The sequence below is a fragment of the Bemisia tabaci genome, chromosome 9, assembly GCF_918797505.1.
Source record: "Bemisia tabaci chromosome 9, PGI_BMITA_v3".
In the NCBI taxonomy this organism is placed as follows: Eukaryota; Metazoa; Arthropoda; class Insecta; order Hemiptera; family Aleyrodidae; genus Bemisia; species Bemisia tabaci.
This window is the reverse complement of record NC_092801.1, coordinates 5,976,464-5,995,544: the sequence shown is the minus strand read 5'-3', so window position 1 is coordinate 5,995,544 and position 19,081 is coordinate 5,976,464. Positions and strand designations below refer to the sequence as shown.

The window sequence follows — 19,081 nt, the reverse complement described above, 5'->3', positions numbered from 1 at the left end:
TCCCCAAATAAGTGGCAGCCCTGTCAATGTATTGGCTCCCTATCTTTGTATGGAGAGTTCTTCTTGATGTAGAGGTGGACTCTCAGGATAGCGTGGGATATCCCCTCCATTTTGGCCTCACTTTGAGAGCTTTTTTGGAGTTTGGGAGTTGATTTCAGAGAAAACCAGTGGCACCATCGTATTTCTCGTCAACTTTTACACGAGAATCAACAGTCAAATCGCAAATTCCTCACGCATGCAACATCTCCATTCCATTTATACAAAATTTCGAGATTCTAAAGGCGGTTCCATTGGTTTCCTCGTGAAATTTTCTTCCAGAGGCACCCCTTAAAATTTAAAATGGATGAAATAAACGTACAAATTCTCGTCTCAGTAAAAATAAAATTTATATCCGACCTCTCTGATTGACTCGCTCCACTGAGCGTCGCGTTGCTTCGCTGATCGTGAGATCAACCAGCGTCCCGCGCTGAGCACCTCGTCGCTCATCTAAAGTTGGAGCGTATCTCAATTTGTACTTGAGCCCTGCTCCGCATATGAATCCATACCTTCGGGGGCTCACGTGGAGATACAGATACGTCCTTACCTCGGAGAAGCGACGACTTGAGCTTCGTCCGAGAGCGTCGCGACGCGCTGACAGCTCGACCAGTTTCACGATTGCCAGATCGTGCTGAAAATTCAACGCATTTCCTCGCGTAGCTTAATGTAAAATATCCAGGTTTTCTCACACGGGCTGGCAACCTTGACCTGTTTCGACGCTCGCGGCGCCTAGCCGCGCCGACCGCGTATCTGTGGGTCATCGCGCTCTAAGGCGTTGCCACGTCGCACGCAGTGGCGAAGCGTGAATCGATTATCGATATTTTCCCATTTGTAGTCATGGTAAAGAATCGATTCCTTAGGTGTTTGTCGCGAACATCGTGTTTATCGATCCTTTCCCATAGGTTTAAATGTCAGATCAATCGATATATCGCGAAGCGCGCCACGACGCCACTGGCTGCACGCTCGTAATACTTCGGAATGATCTCCGTATCGTTGAGTAAATTTTACGGAATATATTCTGGGTTACGAATTTGCACAGTTTCACGCAGTAACGATCAGATTGGGCTCCTAGCCGGGAGAGGGGGGGAGAAGTCCTCAAGGACTCTATTTCTGTGTTCGAAAATCGCTGCGTCGTTAAAGGAAAGAGCCTATTCTGAGCAATACACTGGAAAAAAAAACACATTGGATCTGGAGTCCAGACTCTTAAAAACATCGACAAGAAAAAATTCTCTTGATTCAATCAGATTTAAGCTTCAATCAAGAACTAAGCCTCTTAATTTGAGCGGATTTCCTTTTGATTTAAGCTTAAATCTGATTGGATCAAGAATCCTTTTTCTTTTTTCTTTTTCCAGGAACCGTGCGTTACAGGGGTTGGGGAAAGTTCAGGTTTATGATACGTGAAGCTGCAATGGGTTGATTTTTTTTAACATTTAAGTAAAACAATTGACGCGGGGAAGTAATTATTCATTCAAACTTCATAACAAAATGCCAATTTAAGAAGGAAAGGTCAAACAGAGCATTACATTAGTTTTTTTTATATGGAAGTGCAGACCTGTGTTTCGGGTGAGTTGCGGCGTGGGAGAAGGGAGGAGAATAAATCGGAGAGGAGCAAACAGAGGCGAAGACAAGAACAAGGACGAAGGATAAAAAAAATCAGGGGGATAGAAGAAATAGAAAATTAAGAAAAAGAGGAAGAAGTAAGAGAAGAAGAAAAAGAAGAAGAGGAGAGTGCCCTTTTTACGATTTTATATCAAAACTGATTACAGCTTTTGGGCATACTGGATGAAACACTTGGAAGTACACCAATTATCATCGAGTAATAAAGATACATAGGTTTGGAGACTTGAACACAAGGTTAGAAAAGTAAACCCGGGATTCACCCGTTCAATTACCAGGATTCTTTCGAAAAACCGAAGCGCCTTCATATTTTGCATAGGCAACACGCCCGACTTTGAGGTTTATTGAATAATATTTGCCCTCAGGAGTCACTACAACATTACACCCTTAGGCGAGATGGTATTCCCTATATGGGAACAGGGACGTGCGGTGTGCGATTTTCTCTTAATGTATACACTGAGGGGAACTTCTAGGTGGAAGACAGAGTAGAGTAATCAAATCTCAGCTTTGAAATCTTTCATCGTAAAATGAACTACTAGACTCAGTAAGAAACACCGGGGGAACAGTCTCTTAATAAATTTGACAAGAAAAAAATACTCTTGATGGAACTGGTTTTTTGCCTCAATCAAAAGGAAATCTACTTCAATTAAGAAACTGGCCTCTCGCTACAAGGAAAAATCCGCAAGTGAATCAAGATAATGTTTTTCTTTTCAAATTTTCGAGTCCGGACTCTAGATCCAAGAGACTTTTTCCGCAGCGAATTTAGAGACCTGTATATACGCAAGAGTATTGCCATCTCTGTGCCGCTCTCTGATTGGTTCATCAGTTTTAGGCTATTATGGAGCTCCAAAGTTGGACCAATGTAAACAAATCCGACCATTTCGACCGAGAGGAACACGTATTATCGGCTGAGAAATTAATAATAATCACACTCAAAGCTTAATTTTCGGCAGAAATATTCATCAAAGTTCGATCCGAACTCATTTCAGAAGTTGGATATAAAAAAATTCTATCACATCCAAAATCAAGTCTAGAACTTTGAAGAACTTTTCCGCCGTATTGTTTGTTTACATTGGTCCAAACTAGGAGCGGAGGGGCTGGGGTTTGTTTATATTGGGCCAACTTTAGGGGTCCATAATAGCCGACCAAACAGAGAACGGCACACTTTTTCTGTAGTAAAAGGATTGAGATGGCAATACTCTCAGGTATCAGGTACTCTAGCGAATTAAGCACCAAAAATATATTTTTCCTCATCGTAATTCCACGCAGAAAATGGCGAGCGCATCAAACATTTTCAAATTCAACTATATAATTAGTGGAAAATTGGCGTTTACAGCACACCTCGATTCAAACTGCCCGCTCACAGAAAAATCAAAGTTTCCCTGCACTGGAAAAAAAACACATTGGATCTAGAGTCCAGACTCTTGAAAACATTGACGAGAAAAAGGACTCTTGACTCAATCAGATTAAATCAAAAGGAAATCCGCTCAAATTAAAAGGCTGGGTTTTTGATTTAAGCTTAAATCTGATTGAATCAAGAGTATTTTTTCTTGTCGAAGTTTTTAAGAGTCTGGACTCTAGATCAAAAGTGTTTTTTTTTTCCAGTGTGGATTTTCCGTGATAACCCACGCCAACATTTCAAGGGAGACAAATATATTTTTCCTGATTTTTTAGTTAAGCCCTTCTTCACTGATATCCTCAAATACACTGAACGTTATAAAGGCTCGAAATGGCAACATAAGCTCCCAATGACGCAAGCAGAGCCAGTTTTGAATTACCTGAGGAGTCGCGCCTACTTTTGTGAGGCGTCGAAGGTCCTTTTAAAGTTCATTGGACAAATTGTCGCTCCTCTGGCGTACTTTAGCAGTGGTTTTGCAAGTTGGTAACACTGTTTTCCCTACATCTACATCCATTCAAAATATCGCTTTTAGGTCTGGCAAGCTGCTTCACCAAGAATCGATTGTTTCACATGCATTTAAATGGGAGAAAAACAATGTTGCCAGCTTTTAAGAATAGCCAGTTTGACTTTTAGCGTTTTCATACATGGACCACATTTTGCAATAAGGAACTACTATTTCTTGCTCATTTTAGAAACATCATATATGCCTTTGCTTTCCCTATGCAGAAAGGTGCTTTCATGGCGAAGAGCCAGAGATAGTGGTTCCTTATTGCAAAATGTAATCTATATGTGGGACAAATCAGTTCAGCAAGATCACAGTTAACATCGGATATCGTCCTTATTTGTGAACCTATAAATGAATTTTCCTGACTCTTAAAAGTCTCAGACCACAAAATGACATGTCGGTTGCGCGTGTAATTGATAGACAAACATGTCCTCTTATTAACGTAGTGAACACGACATTTTGCGGTCTAAACGTATCAGTATTGATAATTTTTCATATTTCTTTGGTGAATTAATGTACGATAAGGGACATGAACGATCTTCACCTATTCTCATTTTTTATTGTGTTATCTTTCCATTGATTTGCACCTAATCTTTAGAAACGTTGAAAACTACATCGATGATACTACTGTTTCCTTTATCACGAAATCACCACCTTACATACCTCTACATAACTTTTAAGCTTGTTCGTACATGCTTACATTTTTCGGTTTGCTTTTTTTCATTTCCAAGAAGTAATTATTGATTTCTGAACCTGTTAAAATTGACCTGTGAAAACCTGCCTGTGTTAAATTTTGCCGCGGCAAATAAGTTATATCACTCAAAATTACAAGATATGAAAATGAATCGTTCCCTGCTCTTAAAAAATAAAATCTGGAGAGGTGTGGCAACTCTGCAAATGAAGTGTACTAAAACAGAAAAAGTCTAACTGCTAAGATTTAAAAGACGCGTTGGTTTCAATAATTATGATCATTGAAATGCACCACTGAAAAGATGATTTTACCGTGACGTTTTTTTTGGAGAGTCCTTGATACATTTAGATGCAAGCCATGAGCTTTTCTGCCGTGCTAAGGAAGAACGCCGTATGAGCCTTCAGACGTTGCCAAGTTTCCTACGATAAAAATCTAAATTACTGGGAAAATTTTGAATATTATTTTCTCAAATTTTCAGACAATTTCGTACACAATTTAATCTAAAATATCTGAAAATTTCAAGGAAAAATATGTGTGAATTTTGTCAAAAATACAGATTTTATCACGGAAAATTTGGCAACGCTCGAATGTTCATACGGCGTTCTTCCTTAGCACGGCAGTTTTGTCTCATCTTCATCTTCACGTTGGCCTCCAAAAGTACAATGCTCCAAAATCTCTAAGTTCCGAAACAATAGCTCTGCAGAGCAAGGTTGCAAAATCGAAGGGAAAATATTGATTTTCGATCAGATTAAAAAGGAAACTTCGGTATACTCCGACCATTTGACAACACTGTCGTCACATCTAATGGGGCAGATTACTCTGTGTCTAATCCACGCGGCGAATTTAAGTCGCATTGATTCATAAATCAGTTTTTAATGACACTGTAGACAATAGACCGGATCAAAACGGTACTTTCCTCGATGTTGTCGGTTTGACGATCGGGAATTTCGTCGTGATAAGAAAGAATGGCGTATGTGAATTCGAGAGTTGCCACATTTTTACCAATAAAATATTTATTTTTGAGGAAAATTGTTCGCTGAGAAATTTTTGAGAAAAAACGTTTTTCTACCAATTTTTCAGATAATTTTGTTCGCAAGTTCACCTTAATTTCCTGAAAAGTCCGAGGAAAAATATCCACGATTTTCTTTAAAAGTAAACATTTTATTGGAGGAAATTTGGCAACTCTCGAATGCTCATACGGCGTTTTTTCTTAGCACGGCAGTGTAGTGGACTTACTTCTCTCCGAAAAAATAAAATACCAGCAGATATTTTAAGACAGTTAATTAAATAAAAGACAGCAATGGGGAAACGTAGTTTCGCACTTTAGTTATCCATCTGTTGTTTTAATGACAAGCCAGGAGTAGTTCTTCCTCATATTTCAAATTGCAGTTTATCTTTACCTCCTGCAGGGATTTCGAATCTTATTGACTAAATGGTATAGTTAAGTCATGTTTATGAATGAAACCTTTAGTAACACTTTCCATGGCCCCGCCACTTTTTAAAATCGGACTGGATGTTATTGAGGTCGGTTAAAGTATAGAGCTTCGCGGCTTCTATGCGTAAAGGAATCAGCACAATCATGCGAAAGATACTTATAATGTTGAATCTGTTTGAACTCTGAGTCGCTTAGAAATAAATGCCTATCAAAGCGCCTGCGCTGTACACTTTTTTTTCTTCGTCATAGCATTCTGATGAAATGATCTCGCTTTGACGTCAATGCATCAAAAATTATCAATAAATTTGCTGTATCAATCATCGAGTATAATATGATCTATGAACTATCATCTTCATTTCCGCCAGCGCTTTCCTATTCTGCCGTGCTAAGGAAAAACACCGTATGAACATTCGAGAGTTGCCAAATCTCCTGCAATAAAATGTTTATTTTTGAAGAAAACCATGGATATTTCTCCTCGGAATTTCCAGGAAATTAAGGTGAACCAAATTATTTGAAAAATTGGAGGGAAACCGTTTACAAATTTCCCCGGAAATTCGTGATTTATGAAAGGAAATTTGGCAACGCTTGAAGGCTCATACGGCGTTCTTCCTTAGCAGGCGCACAATAGATTGAGTCAATCAGAGAGATCGGACATGACATTTTTGACTAAAATTGCAAATTTTGATGTTTATACCGTCACATTTTAAATTTAAAGGGATTCCTCCATTTTGGCCTCAACTTGAGAGCTTTTTTTGCGCTTGGGAGTTGATTTCAGAGAAAACTAGTGGCACCATCGTGTTTCCCGCGAACTTTTACATCAGAATCAATTGTCAAATCGCAAATCCCTCACACATGCAACATCTCCATTTGTACGTTTATTTCATCACATTTTAAATTTTAAGGGGTGCTTCAGGAATAAAATTTTACGAGGAATCCAATGGAACCGCTTTTAGAACCACCAAGTTTCGTATAAACGGAGTTATAAGTGTTTAAAGTTTCCAAATTTTGTCATACCTCTCCCACTGACTCGATCCATTGTGAGACACACCCAACGATTGTTCTATTTTTCACCAATATAGAAAAACAACATACATCGAGAGCGAAAAAAAGTGCCTTGTATCGAAGACCCAAATAGTAATATCCACTTTAAATGGAATCTTATTTTACGCAGCCAAAGAAATAAAATGTGCCTGTAAATATTAAGCATCTCCGAATCAAGAAAAACAACCCTGGTAAAAATTGACAATAGAATCTGTGTTCCAAAATACCACAGACCTACAGCCGGCTGTAAGATTTCCAATCGCTTCTATAGCCGGTAACACAATTTCTTATAGCCTTTTATAGCCGATGGCGATTAGGCAACAGCCTGGCGATAAAGTGTATGCTAAACGTTACTAATTGCGGATGCTAGGACTTAGTGAGTTTTTGGACTACCGCTCTCTTTTTCGGGTGTAGTAAATTGATTTATTTTGCGAGGAAAGCTCCGTACTTTTGAAGGATGCCTGCCATTCCTAATATGTTGGAGCGCCTTCAATTTCGTATGATACTGTGCAATACTTCTGGTGTGAAATAGTTGCTTCAAGCGCCGTGGTACGCTGCGGCGCGGCGCGGCGGGCGGGCAGCCAGCGCGAAACGGCGCCTACAAACCTAACAGGGATACTTCACGCATTGCGCAATGCGTGAAGTATCCCTGTCAGGTTTGTAGGCGCCAGTGCGCCGCCGCGCCGCGCCGCTCCGCTTTGTGTTAGGCTCTCATATTTAATCTCGCGGAGTCAGCGTTTTTCAACTCATGACTTTGCAATGTTTGCACACTCTGTATGGATTATTCTCATTTTAATTGATGAAAAAAAAAATATGTAGTAAAGGAAAATATAATGTGCGTTTTGTAAATATTAAGGTGATTCCGTACAAACTTAAGGATTCACAAAGCACACGAATTTCTACACAATATCTCATAGCCTTTTATAGCCGATGACGAAAAAGCAACAGCCAGGCGATAAAGTGTAAAGCCCGGCGACAGGAACTATTGCCCGGCTGTATAATTTTTTATCGCTTCGTGTAGCCCGGCCGTATGATTTTTTCCTTTTTCTACAGCCAGCGATATGATTTCCTATCGCCTTCTTCAGTGGGCTATAAGAACTCCTATGGTATTTTGAAACGCAACTTCTATCGCCAATTTTTACCAGGGAATTTTGAACAGTAAAAAAAACTTAAAATTTATTCTGAATATTGAGTCTTAAGGAGGAATGTAACTTTAACCTTCATTTTTTAGTTCAAACTCGATTCCAATTGGTGAGTTATTGTCAAAACAGGTTTCAAATAATTTTTTTATTTTTTTCAGTAAAAATACAGGCGGGTCGAACATTCTGAAACAAAAGAGTCGAGATTTATCGATGACCAAAGTACGAAACCGCGTAGGCACCTCCGTTTGAAATATTACAAACTTCCTGTCTTAATTCATTTTTTCCTTGGAAAAATTGTCCGTGTGGATGATTTCCAAGAAAAAAGAGATGGGTGCACTTACTTGAGGATCCACCCCCGTAATATAAAGGGGTAAATTAAAGGGTGTAAATTATAGCGGCATTGGTTCACAGATCTGTAACTACTAAGGATAAAAATTTAAAAATTCAAATCTTCGCACAACTTCTTTCTAAAAAAAAGAAAGAAAATTACTCCAAACGTTGTTGAATAATACGACACGTGTTTATGGCAACATTTGAATAAAAAACCCATGAGCAGAAATGCCTCTTAAAAAATAATAATTGTGAGTAATGTTAGTTGAATTCGTTTTGTCGGAGAAGTTATTCTTTTGCTTCGTGGGGCTGTTACTGATACGACGAAGCATTCATACTTAAGGCGTCATGTTACATCATTCTACAAATAATCTGATAAAACAACAATGTAGTTTGTGAGCTCAAAAAATTTTATTTCAAGGTCTTTTTACATCGTCTGGCTATGAATTAAAGGAAATAATCTCTCTCCATCTATTTCTTAAGAGTATGAAGCTGGACTCTGAAGTCAAAGTAGGTACATTGTTTTCTGTGCACAACTGATGTTGGGCACATTTTGTTCTCAATTCGTCGGATATTAGTGCTTCAGCGATTTAATAGTGCCATACTTAAATCAAAGGATGGTGGAAAAATGTCTTTTATTTTGGAGAATATTAGCTCATTACATAATGTGACATGCTTTTCACGATGAATCGTGGATAAGGTAAAAAAAATTTCTCTACATTTTTTTCTTCACTGATGATGATGTGCTTTTTGACAATTCGTTCGTCGAAATTAATAAGCAAATTTTATCATCTGAATAAATTACACCTTCTTTTTTTTGTCCGCGTCCTTTGAAATAAAAAAATACATGAAAAACTCGTCTATTTTGATGTTACGTGACCTTGGCCATGTTTATTGTTTATATGCCCTCTCTAGCGAGTCCTTCCGAAAACTGCACTTTTTCGGGAGCTCTCGACTTGAGCTTGGCCTCGCGAACTAGTTCCAGTTTTGCTAGCGATTCGACTTGTCCTTCGCTTTCCTCGACCACTGCGCAGTCACAGCTTTTAGCCTTGCCTTTTGGATTTTTGCTCTTCCAGCACCTTGGTCTTTTTCTTTTGCTCATTTTTTTCATCAGCATCCTGGTAAAGTTTATGATTTGCTTTCCACTCTCTCTCTCATTTTCTTTAGTTTTTAGCTATCACTCGAGACAGCACTTTGACGAGTGAGCAGTTCTGTTTTCTTTTACGCGCAGTCGCAGGTGTTTTGTGTTTTCATTCTCTCTCATTTGCATTACGCCGTCGCCGTGCAGTTAGCTTTACGTCTTCGCACACATGTGATGAGTTTTGAGTTATGTTTTTACGCCGTCGCCACGCCTTTTAGTATGCCTAGCTAAGCACCACATTTTGAGCCGCGGACATGTGAGTTTGCCATGGGGCTTCCGCCCCCCTACGCCTTGGACTTGGCCAGCCGCCATCCATTCTAGCCTTATTATCAGCATGTGAGTAGTTGTTGTATATTTGCGGGGGGTATCCAGGTTAGGTTTAGTTTTCTCTTTCTCTAGTTTGCCATTTTCCTTCTTCTCTTAGGTTTTTCGCCCTTTTACCCATAAAAGGTCGTGGTCCCTCGTGCCATTTTCTCTGCCATTTAGCCACTTTCTTCTCTTTCCTTCATTTTCTTCTCATGCCATTTAGAGGGTCGGATAGGGGCCGCAGTCCCCCCGATTTCGACTTTCCTCATCATTTTTATCCTCAAAAATATGAATTTGATACGTTTTCAACCCCTGCCCAAATCCTAAGTGTAGTTTAATCGTAAACGACATAAATGTGCAAAGCTTTTTCGGTTAAATATTTAGATCGAGTTCCGTAAGAAGGGAACCAGGAGCATGCGCATATTGATCAAATCTCCTAACTCCATGAGGCAGCCAACAGCAAATAATATGATTCTAAAATTAATAAATGAAAATGGTGTCCCATTCGCCGAGATGCAAGGCGATGTGGGACAGCATTGATGGTAACGCCTGAATCAAACATGCAACTATGACTACTTATGGGTTGTCAATGTTGCATATCCAAAAACTAAAGGCGTTCAAACTTGCCCGGCATTTCCAACACACTGATTTAGACATTGCTCGGATATTCATGTGACATAAGAGTAAGGGGGAAAAGGAGGTAAAGGAAACCGGAATTAATTCCTAGGTGTGCGAATCCTATTGATGTGGTGGCATGGGATCCTCAATTATTTTCAGCGGTAATGTGTATTTACCTTCATAAGTAATGTCTTCAATGGCAGTAGATTCGGTTTCAAGTATCGTTCACTCCTCCGAGCGAGATGGTGCAAAATGCTCACGAAATGGATTGTATTTAGGTGCGGTGGGTTTCCGCGTATTCTGGTACAAAGGCCATCCTGTCATGAAAAAATTTACAGCATAAATAGTTAGGTTATATTTCTCGGCAAACTTGCGAGTCGAGAACTTGTACCTCTGCTTGAACAATCTGCGAACATAAAAGGAGAACATTGTTCAAAATAAATATATTCTTAAAGCTGGCTGAGTGGCTAGACTCAATGATATTTCAGGGCCGTCATGGGTCTGGTGCACGTGACATTTAATTTACATAGACTTTTTAGAAGTAAATAGAATCATACACTAGAAAATGTTGCGAAATTGTTTGATTATTCAGGTAAAATTTCCTCTTGTTTCTCTCTTGAGATACCCGACTGTCGGCCACTGTGGAAAATGCCCTCAGACGTGGTAAATTAGAAGATGCGTATTACAAACCACACGCAATTTTCCGCCAACGGATATTTTTCAGAATTGTTTCATGTCACTAACGTTATTTTCGAGCAATTCTACATTTTTTACCGTATTTCCTGCGTGCGACAGATCCATTAGTCAAGCAGTTGCAAAATTTGATATTAATAAGCACGGTTTTGCCAGAAAGATGGGGATTTGCATCTAACCGTTTAACGTAATATTATTTAGGTATTGTATGGCTCTTCCTGTACAAAATTTCATAAATTTCCTAATTTTTCTGGCACGGCTTTTCATTTTCCCATTAATACAGGTCCAACATACATTGCATTGGTTTCCCTGGTAAAAATTGGCAGTAGAATCTGTGTTCAAAAATACCATAGACCTATAGTCGGCTGTAAGATGTCCATAACTTCTATAGCCGGCAACACGATTTCTTATAGCCTCTTACAGCCGACGGCGATTAAGCAACAGCCTGGCGATAAAGTTTATGCTAAACGTTACTAATTACGGATGCTAGGACTTAGTGAGTTTTTGGACTACCGCTCTCTTTTTGGGCCGCAGTATCTTAATTTAATTTGCGAGGAAAGCTCCGTACTTTTGAAGGATGCCTGCCATTCCTAATATGTTGGAGCGCCTTCAATTTCGTGTGATACTGTGCAATATCTCTGGTGTGAAATAGTTGGTTCAAGCGCCGCGGTACGCTGCGGCGCGGCGGGCGGGCGGGCAGCCAGCGCTGAACGCGCATTGGCGCCTAAAAACCTAACAGGGATACTTCACGCATTGCGCAATGCGTGAAGTATCCCTGTTAGGTTTGTAGGCGCCAGTGCGCCGCCGCGCCGCGCGCGCCGCTCTGCTTTGTGTTAGGCTCTAAAATTTAATCTCGCGGAGTCAGCGTTTTTCAACTCATGACTTTGAAATGTTTGCACACTCTGTATGTATTATTCTCATTTCAATTGACGAAAATAAATATGTAGTAAAGGAAAATATAATGTGGGTTTTGTAAATATTAAGGTGATTCCGTACAAACTTAAGGATTTACAAAGCACAAGAATTTCTACACAATTTCTCATAGCCTTTTATAGCCGATGGCAACAAAGCAACAGCCAGGCGATAAAGTGCAAAGCCCGGCGATGGTAACTATAGCCCGGCTGTATAATTTTTTATCGCTTCGTGTAGCCCGGCCGTATAATTTTTTCCACTTTCTACAGCCAGCTAACACTTTAGGGGCTACGATCCCTCCTTTGGACACCTAAGGTGCTCCCCTAGCCTCTGTGAAACTCACCGCGCCGCGGACTTTCTCAAGTGGTCCCCCAACTAAGTCCTCCGCTGCCGTGCTAAGGAAAAACGCCGTATGAACATTCGAGGGTTGCCAAATTTCCCCGGATAAAACATGTATTTATAACAAAATTTATGCATATTCCTCCTTGAAATTTTCATATATTTTAGATTAAATTGCGTACAAAATTATCTCAAAAATTGGAGAAAAAACGTTCACAAATTTTCCCGAAAATTCGCGATTTATAAAAGGAAATTTGGCAACGCCTGAAGGTTCATACGGCGTTTTTCCTTATTACGGCAGTACGTATGCCCAACGTTGCTTAACCTCGATGATCAAACTTTTCATACAACTTCTTTCTTCATTCTTTTGATACAAACTTTTTCATTGTGCTTTTATCAGGCTGCTTTTATCTGTAAAAGCAGGAGGCATGTTGTAAAATATAATCTCTGTGTAGTTGTAAAATGTAATCTTTGTCGCTTGTCCATCTTGGTTCATCTCTAACCTTATCTAACTCTGTGATACCGCGCTAGTGTGATCATGCTAGTCCGGCATGTAAAAGTAATTTTAATAAAGTAATAAGTCATAAATCCAGTTCATTGAAGTGCAATTATTGGCTCCATCACCTCGATGAAATAAAACTTCAACATGTTTGCCGCTGCCGTGGAGCTCCAAATTCCAATGCCACACACGTCACGGAAGGGTAATTTTGCATTCATAAACGTCCCCAGCGCAGATTCTATGATTGGAAGCAATGGTGTTCTTAGAAACTTCTAAACATATTAAATTAAATAAATAAAATAAAATATATTGTCATAAATAAAATACAATATATTGTAATAAATAGAATAAAATATATCGTAATAAATAAAAAATATATCGTAATAAATAAAAAAATATACTAGAATAAATTAAATAAAATATATTAAAAAAAATAAAAAAATAAAATTATGTCAAGGAACGCAATTTTACACAATGAACCGTGCTATTCTTACATTTTTACAGGGGTATTTCTGCCCTCGAGCAGATCAGTTAATGTTGCTCTGATAACAAGTAGTAATAACTCTCCGGATCTTAAAATCAACGATTTTAAAGATTAGCAAAATTTGTAAACTGAATTTGCTATTTCAGCCTCCTCGTTGAGCTAATTTTACCGTTCATACAACACTTTTCTTTTTATAGCACCTCTAGGAATTTAAATCGTGACGAAAAACATCAAAATTTGCGGTTTTAGTGAAAAATGTCAAGTCCACTCGATCCACTGGCGTGGACCTGTCTCAAACCCATTGGCGGATCTAGCAAATCGGCAACATTGTTTTTCTCCATTCAAACCTATAGAAATGTATCGATTCTCGGAGGGTCCTGGTGCTCTGACAAGAATCGATTATTTAACATGGGTTCAAATGGAGGCAATCCGGTGTTGCCAAATGGAGATGTTGCATGTGTGAGGAATTTGCGATTTGACTGCTGATTCTTATGCAAAAGTTCGCAAGAAACACGATGGTGCCACTGGTTTTCTCTGAAATCAACTCCCAAGCTCAAAAAAAGCTTTCAAGTTGAGGCCAAAATGGAGGGGATATCCCACGCTATCCTGAGAGTCCACCTCTACATCAAAACAAACTCTCAGGGTAAGGTCCCCCCCAAGGTAAGGTATCCCCTTCATTTTGGCCTCAACTTGAGAGCTTTTTTTGAGCTTGAGAGTTGATTTCAGAGAAAACCAGTGGCACCATCGTGTTTCTCGCAAGATCTTACTTAAAAATCAATAGTCAAATCGCAAATCCCTCACACATGCAACATCTCCATTGCTGGATCCGCCTCTGCTCAAACCAACGGAGCACCATTGCATAATCTGGAAATACAGCTACCTCATCCAAGCGTTGCGAATGAAAATTAAGGATGCTCCAAATCCGTTCCTAGACCTAGAGCTCAAATCTTACTCGCTCATCATGATGCGGAGGACACTCGCTCGAGCTCGCGATTGTATCGATTGGTGAAGAGAAATTTCCATACTAAACTTCAGCAAAATATCGATTTATTTGAGGTATATCGATTCTTGACGTCTCGGCCTTGGAACGTTCGTCCGATTACGGTGATAGCATTTACGTATTTAGGAGGGGTATGAAAAATAGTGCGAAAAATAATATCAGTGGCGTGGCGTGCTTTGCGATATATCGATTGTTATACATTTTAAACCTTTGGAAAAGGATCGATAAACGGGGTGTTTGCAGCGAACACCTTAATAATCGATTCTTTACCATAGGTTTAAACGAAAAAACAATTGAAAAGTGTTGACAGTCCGCTAGTCCATCGTATCCAGACGTATTAAGTAAGCGAGAGCGCCTTCATCTCTTGTGCATGCAACACCGACACCCCTTCAGCACCAATAGTCGCATACAGACGCGACGTTGCCATTGAGTAAGCCAGATCGCTTTGAATTTTTGGTGCATTTAGCTCACCTTTCATTCTATCATAGTTCACTCCTACCGATCGCCAATCTAAGTTTGGTCAAGGCAGTGGCGTGCTTTGCGATATATCGATAAATCTGTCATTCACACCTACAGAAAAGGATCGATAAACAGGGTGTTCGCAGCGAACACCTTAATAATAGATTCTTTACCATAGGTTTAAATGGCATAACAATCGATCCATCGCAATTTATTCACGCCAACGCCTTTGAATAATATATCATCGAAGAGAAAACAAGAGTCATAATTTGAACGACGGACCGCTTGAAGCCTGGTACCCCATACCTTCAGTGGCAGGAAAGAGGTCGGTTGATTTGGTGATGACTCTTGCCAATGCTGCCATGCCAAGGAAAAACGCCGTATGAACATTCGAGAGTTGCAAAATTTCTTCTCAGAAAATAGTTATTATTGAAGAAAGTTATGAATATTTTCCTTGAAATTTTCAGGAACTTTAGGTGAAATTGACAACAAAATTATCTGGAAAATGGGAGGAAAAATATTTAAAAATTTTCCCGAAAATTCGTGATTTACCGAGGAAAATGTGACAACGCCTGGAGGTTCATACGGCGTTTTTCCTTCGCTCGGCGGAATGAAGCTCCATCTCGCAACAGGGATTTGCAATTGGACTGCATTTTGCACTTTGGACCTATAAATTCTGGCTCATCTGAAAAAACACTTATGTGCATAGGGAAATCAATGACACATACGTTGTTTTTAAACCGGGCCGGAATTTACAGTTCCTAATTGCAATCTGTAGTCCAATAATTAAAATTTTCCAAGAATACTATTGCTAAAAACCTACTTGTTATCGTGTCTTATTTTAGGAATTTTGCGTGATGCAAGTTGAATATCAGAATTACCTCTTCACGAATGAACCAAAAAGTCAATGGACCAGTAGACAAGGGCATTCTGATACTTGGACTGCATTTTGAAATTTGGAACCATAAATTCTGGCTCTTCTGGAAAAACATTTATGTGCATAGGGAACTAAAGGCGCATACGTTGTTTTTAAACCGGGCTAGAATTTATAGTTTCAAATTCCAAAATGTAGTCCACTTGTGCCTTAACCAAAATTTCCCCCAAATTGGGTAATTCAAATTTCCTGTAACCTCCTCAAAAAACATACACCAGTATGCTTGAATTCGTACCTTGTCCGCTGGTCCATCGTATCCAGACGTATTAAGTAAGCGTGAACGCCTTCATTTCTTGTGCATGCGACACGGGCATCCCTTAAACATGTATAGTTGCATCCAGACGTTGCCATTAAGTAAGCCAGAGTGCATTTAGCACACCTCTCTATACTTCAAATTCGTTCTATCATAGTTCATTCCACTCGATCTTAAACAAAATTTTTGTTAAGAAACATGTAACACAATGTTTAAATTCATACCTTGTCTGCTGGTCCATCGTATCCAGACGTATTAAGTAGGCGAAAGCGCCTTCATTTCTTGTGCATACAACATGGACACCCCTTCAGCAAGAATAGTCGCGTCCAGACGTTGCCATCAAGTAAGCCAGAGCGCAATTAATTTTTGGTGCATATGGCACACCCCTCTATACTTCAAATTCGTTCTATCATAGTTCACTCCACCCGATCTTAAACAAAATTTTTGATAATAAACATGTATCAGAGTGCTTGAATTCGTACCTTGTTCGTGTTATAGTTACGAGTAGAAATGTAATGAGATGGAAATAAAGATCAAAATATCCGATTTCGGCACCAGCCGGTTATCATTAACGTAGAACCAACGAACCACGGGTGATGGGTTGAAAACGAAAGAAGCAAAAATTTAAATAAAGTTTTTCACTATATTGATCCGAGATAAAAGTTGAATGTTGCACAAAGTTTGGAAAAGAAATTGAGTGGATGAAAAGTTCGTCGAAATTCCACACAATATCGACAGTGGCGTGGCGTGAATTGCGATGTATCGATTGTTCTGCCATTTAAACCTATGGTAAATAATCGATTATTAAGGTGTTCACTGCGAACACCCTGTTTATCGATCCTTTTCCATAGGTTTAAATGGTATAACAATCGATAAATCGCAAAGCACGCCACGCCACTGAATATCGAGATTACGCGCAATGATGCACTTTCACGTTGAGAAACTTGTCGAAATGGATTTGGAAATGGAACACTTGACACTAAAAGGCATGAGAAAACTTTTGATCGAAAGATGTCAAGAGAGAAGTAACGTCTCATGAGTCTGAGGGATGGAAAAAGACCCCGATTTAGGCGCAGCGCACGCTTATATAGACTTGCTGACGTCACGGGTGGTGAGACACCAAGTCCACGCGTGATTGGACGACTATAATCTATGTAGTCATCAGATGCAAGTCTAGTAATAAAAATTAATGTAGATGTATCGAATGATTGGAAGTAAAGAAGATTTGAGATCGAAAAAGAGACTTTTATGAAATGAAAAATGAATATTGGAAAACAATTGAAAAGTTTTGACAGTCCGCTAGTCCATCGTATCCAGACGTATTACGTAAGCGAGAGCGCCTTCATTTTTTGTGTATGCAACACGGACACCCCCTCAGCACGAATAATCGCATCCAGACGTTGCCATTGAGGAAGCCAGATCGCCTTTCATTTTTGGTGCAATTAGCACACCTCTAACTTCAAATTCGTTCTATCATAGCTCACTCCTACCGATCGCGAACAAAATTTTGGTTAAGAGCAGTGGCGTGGCGTGCTTTGCGATATATCGATAGATCCGTCATTCACACCTACAGAAAAGGATCGATTAACAGGGTGTTAGCAGCGGACACCTTAATAATCGATTCTTTACCATTGCTTCCAAGAGAGAAATATCGAAAATCGATCATTCGTAAGTCCGCAATCACATATCTCGTTTGCGGTGTATCAAAAAAAAAAAAAATCTCCGCCTCTATTTTAATTTTTTAAAGGAGGAAAAGTTGACATCATTCTTTGAAGTTTTTGCAGAGTTTTCTCTGCACAGCGAGGAAAAATCACGGCAGTTTTAAAGAATCACTGGTGAAAAAAAACTCTTGGACCAATGTCGCATTGCATTGACTTAAGAGTGCAGTTTCTTGTCGCCGGATTTAAGAATCTTGAACTCTTGTTTCAAGCGAATTTTGCATTGATTCAAGCGGATTTTGCTTTGAAACAAGAATCCAGACTCTTAAATCCGGCGACAAGAAACTGCACTCCTGAACCAAGAGGTTTTTTTTACCAGTGATTGCTGTTGGGTAGTTTTTCGTTTAAAAAATAAAGTATGACAGGAAGTCTACGATGTCGCAAACCGAGTTATGTAATTGCCGACTTACACCGTCGATGTAGCAGAATGCTACAAATTTCTAACTTGACTAATGGTCCATTTCCTTTTTATGAGTAAGTCAAAAAGTCATGATACACTTTTTATGGAAAGGTTCCTGGACGCGGACTTTAACCCCCGCTCTCCACTAACGCAACCCGTAATGCAAGCTCGCCCCCCCCCTCTCTCCTTCCCATACGTTACCTATTTTCTCGACGACTCCTACAAGTTATGCTGAGGAAAATCGGTCTCTCGTTACGAAAATGCAGTCAATTGAGCGATGAAAGCTTCGATTCTAATTAAAACAACATGTTCCGCTTCAGCCGCACTTTGCTTCATGCATTTTTCATTCATGGATCATTGCTGACTTCAGGACTTGTTTACACTGAGCCCGGTCACCAATTGACCATGACACACTGATCTTGGCCGCACTGTGAAGATCTGGTCATGGGCACCGGTTAGCGGAAATAGCCGCGATTTCCCACGGCGCGCCACAGCATGCATAATACCTCGCGAAAAATCTTGTGTGTATGTTGAGCGCTATGTTGCCGGATTTTAGGCGAAAATCGGATATTAAGGTTGAGGATGTTAAGGATTTTCAGGGTTGGTCCTCCGGCGCACCCATTGAATCATTGTAAATAGCATAAGTTAAAACAATTGGACTACATTTTGCAATGGACCACTAGACAAGGTACGAATTTAAGCATTCTGATACATGCCTCTTAACCAGAATTTCACGTAAAACACTATTCGCGCAACGAAAATTACTGAAACCAACTCCTAACGGAGATACGAGGGCTGTCCCAAAAGAAACCGGACTTTTGTCATAGAAGGCGAACCGAGCATCGTAATGAAGTTTTCTTGGGCTTGTTTGAAAGCTGATAAGCTACTGGAGATGCTTGTTTTTACAGAATGCAAAAATTCGTCTTGATAAGGAAACTACACGCTTTGGAGTAAAGGAAAGTCAAAATCGAGTTGCGATTTGTGTCCTTATTTCATGAAGAATATAGATACAACTTAAAAAAACCCAGGTTTCAAGTTAAAAACTTCGTTGCTCTCTTACTCAAATGCTTAAAAATAAGGAAATTAACATTTTAAGCAGCTTACCAAGTCATCACCTATCCCCTTCAAA

The 19,081-nt window shown here is 39.6% G+C and overlaps 1 protein-coding gene and 1 long non-coding RNA gene across 4 annotated transcripts in view; one reads left to right on the top strand and one right to left on the bottom strand.

Moving 5' to 3' along the window:
* LOC109032903 (salivary peroxidase/catechol oxidase) overlaps positions 1-19,081 on the top strand; it is an 85,209-nt gene that overhangs the window by 21,850 nt on the left and 44,278 nt on the right.
* LOC109032948 (uncharacterized) lies at positions 8,813-17,431 on the bottom strand. Of its 3 annotated transcripts, none has more exons than XR_002008975.2 (4): positions 16,749-17,431; positions 16,059-16,618; positions 12,830-12,976; positions 8,813-10,667 (listed from the first exon to the last, which is right to left on the bottom strand). It is a non-coding gene; the product is annotated as an uncharacterized lncRNA (long non-coding RNA). The 3 variants fall into 3 exon arrangements; XR_002008976.2 differs by having other exon boundaries at positions 16,059-16,475; positions 16,749-17,429; XR_011900500.1 differs by having other exon boundaries at positions 16,059-17,421.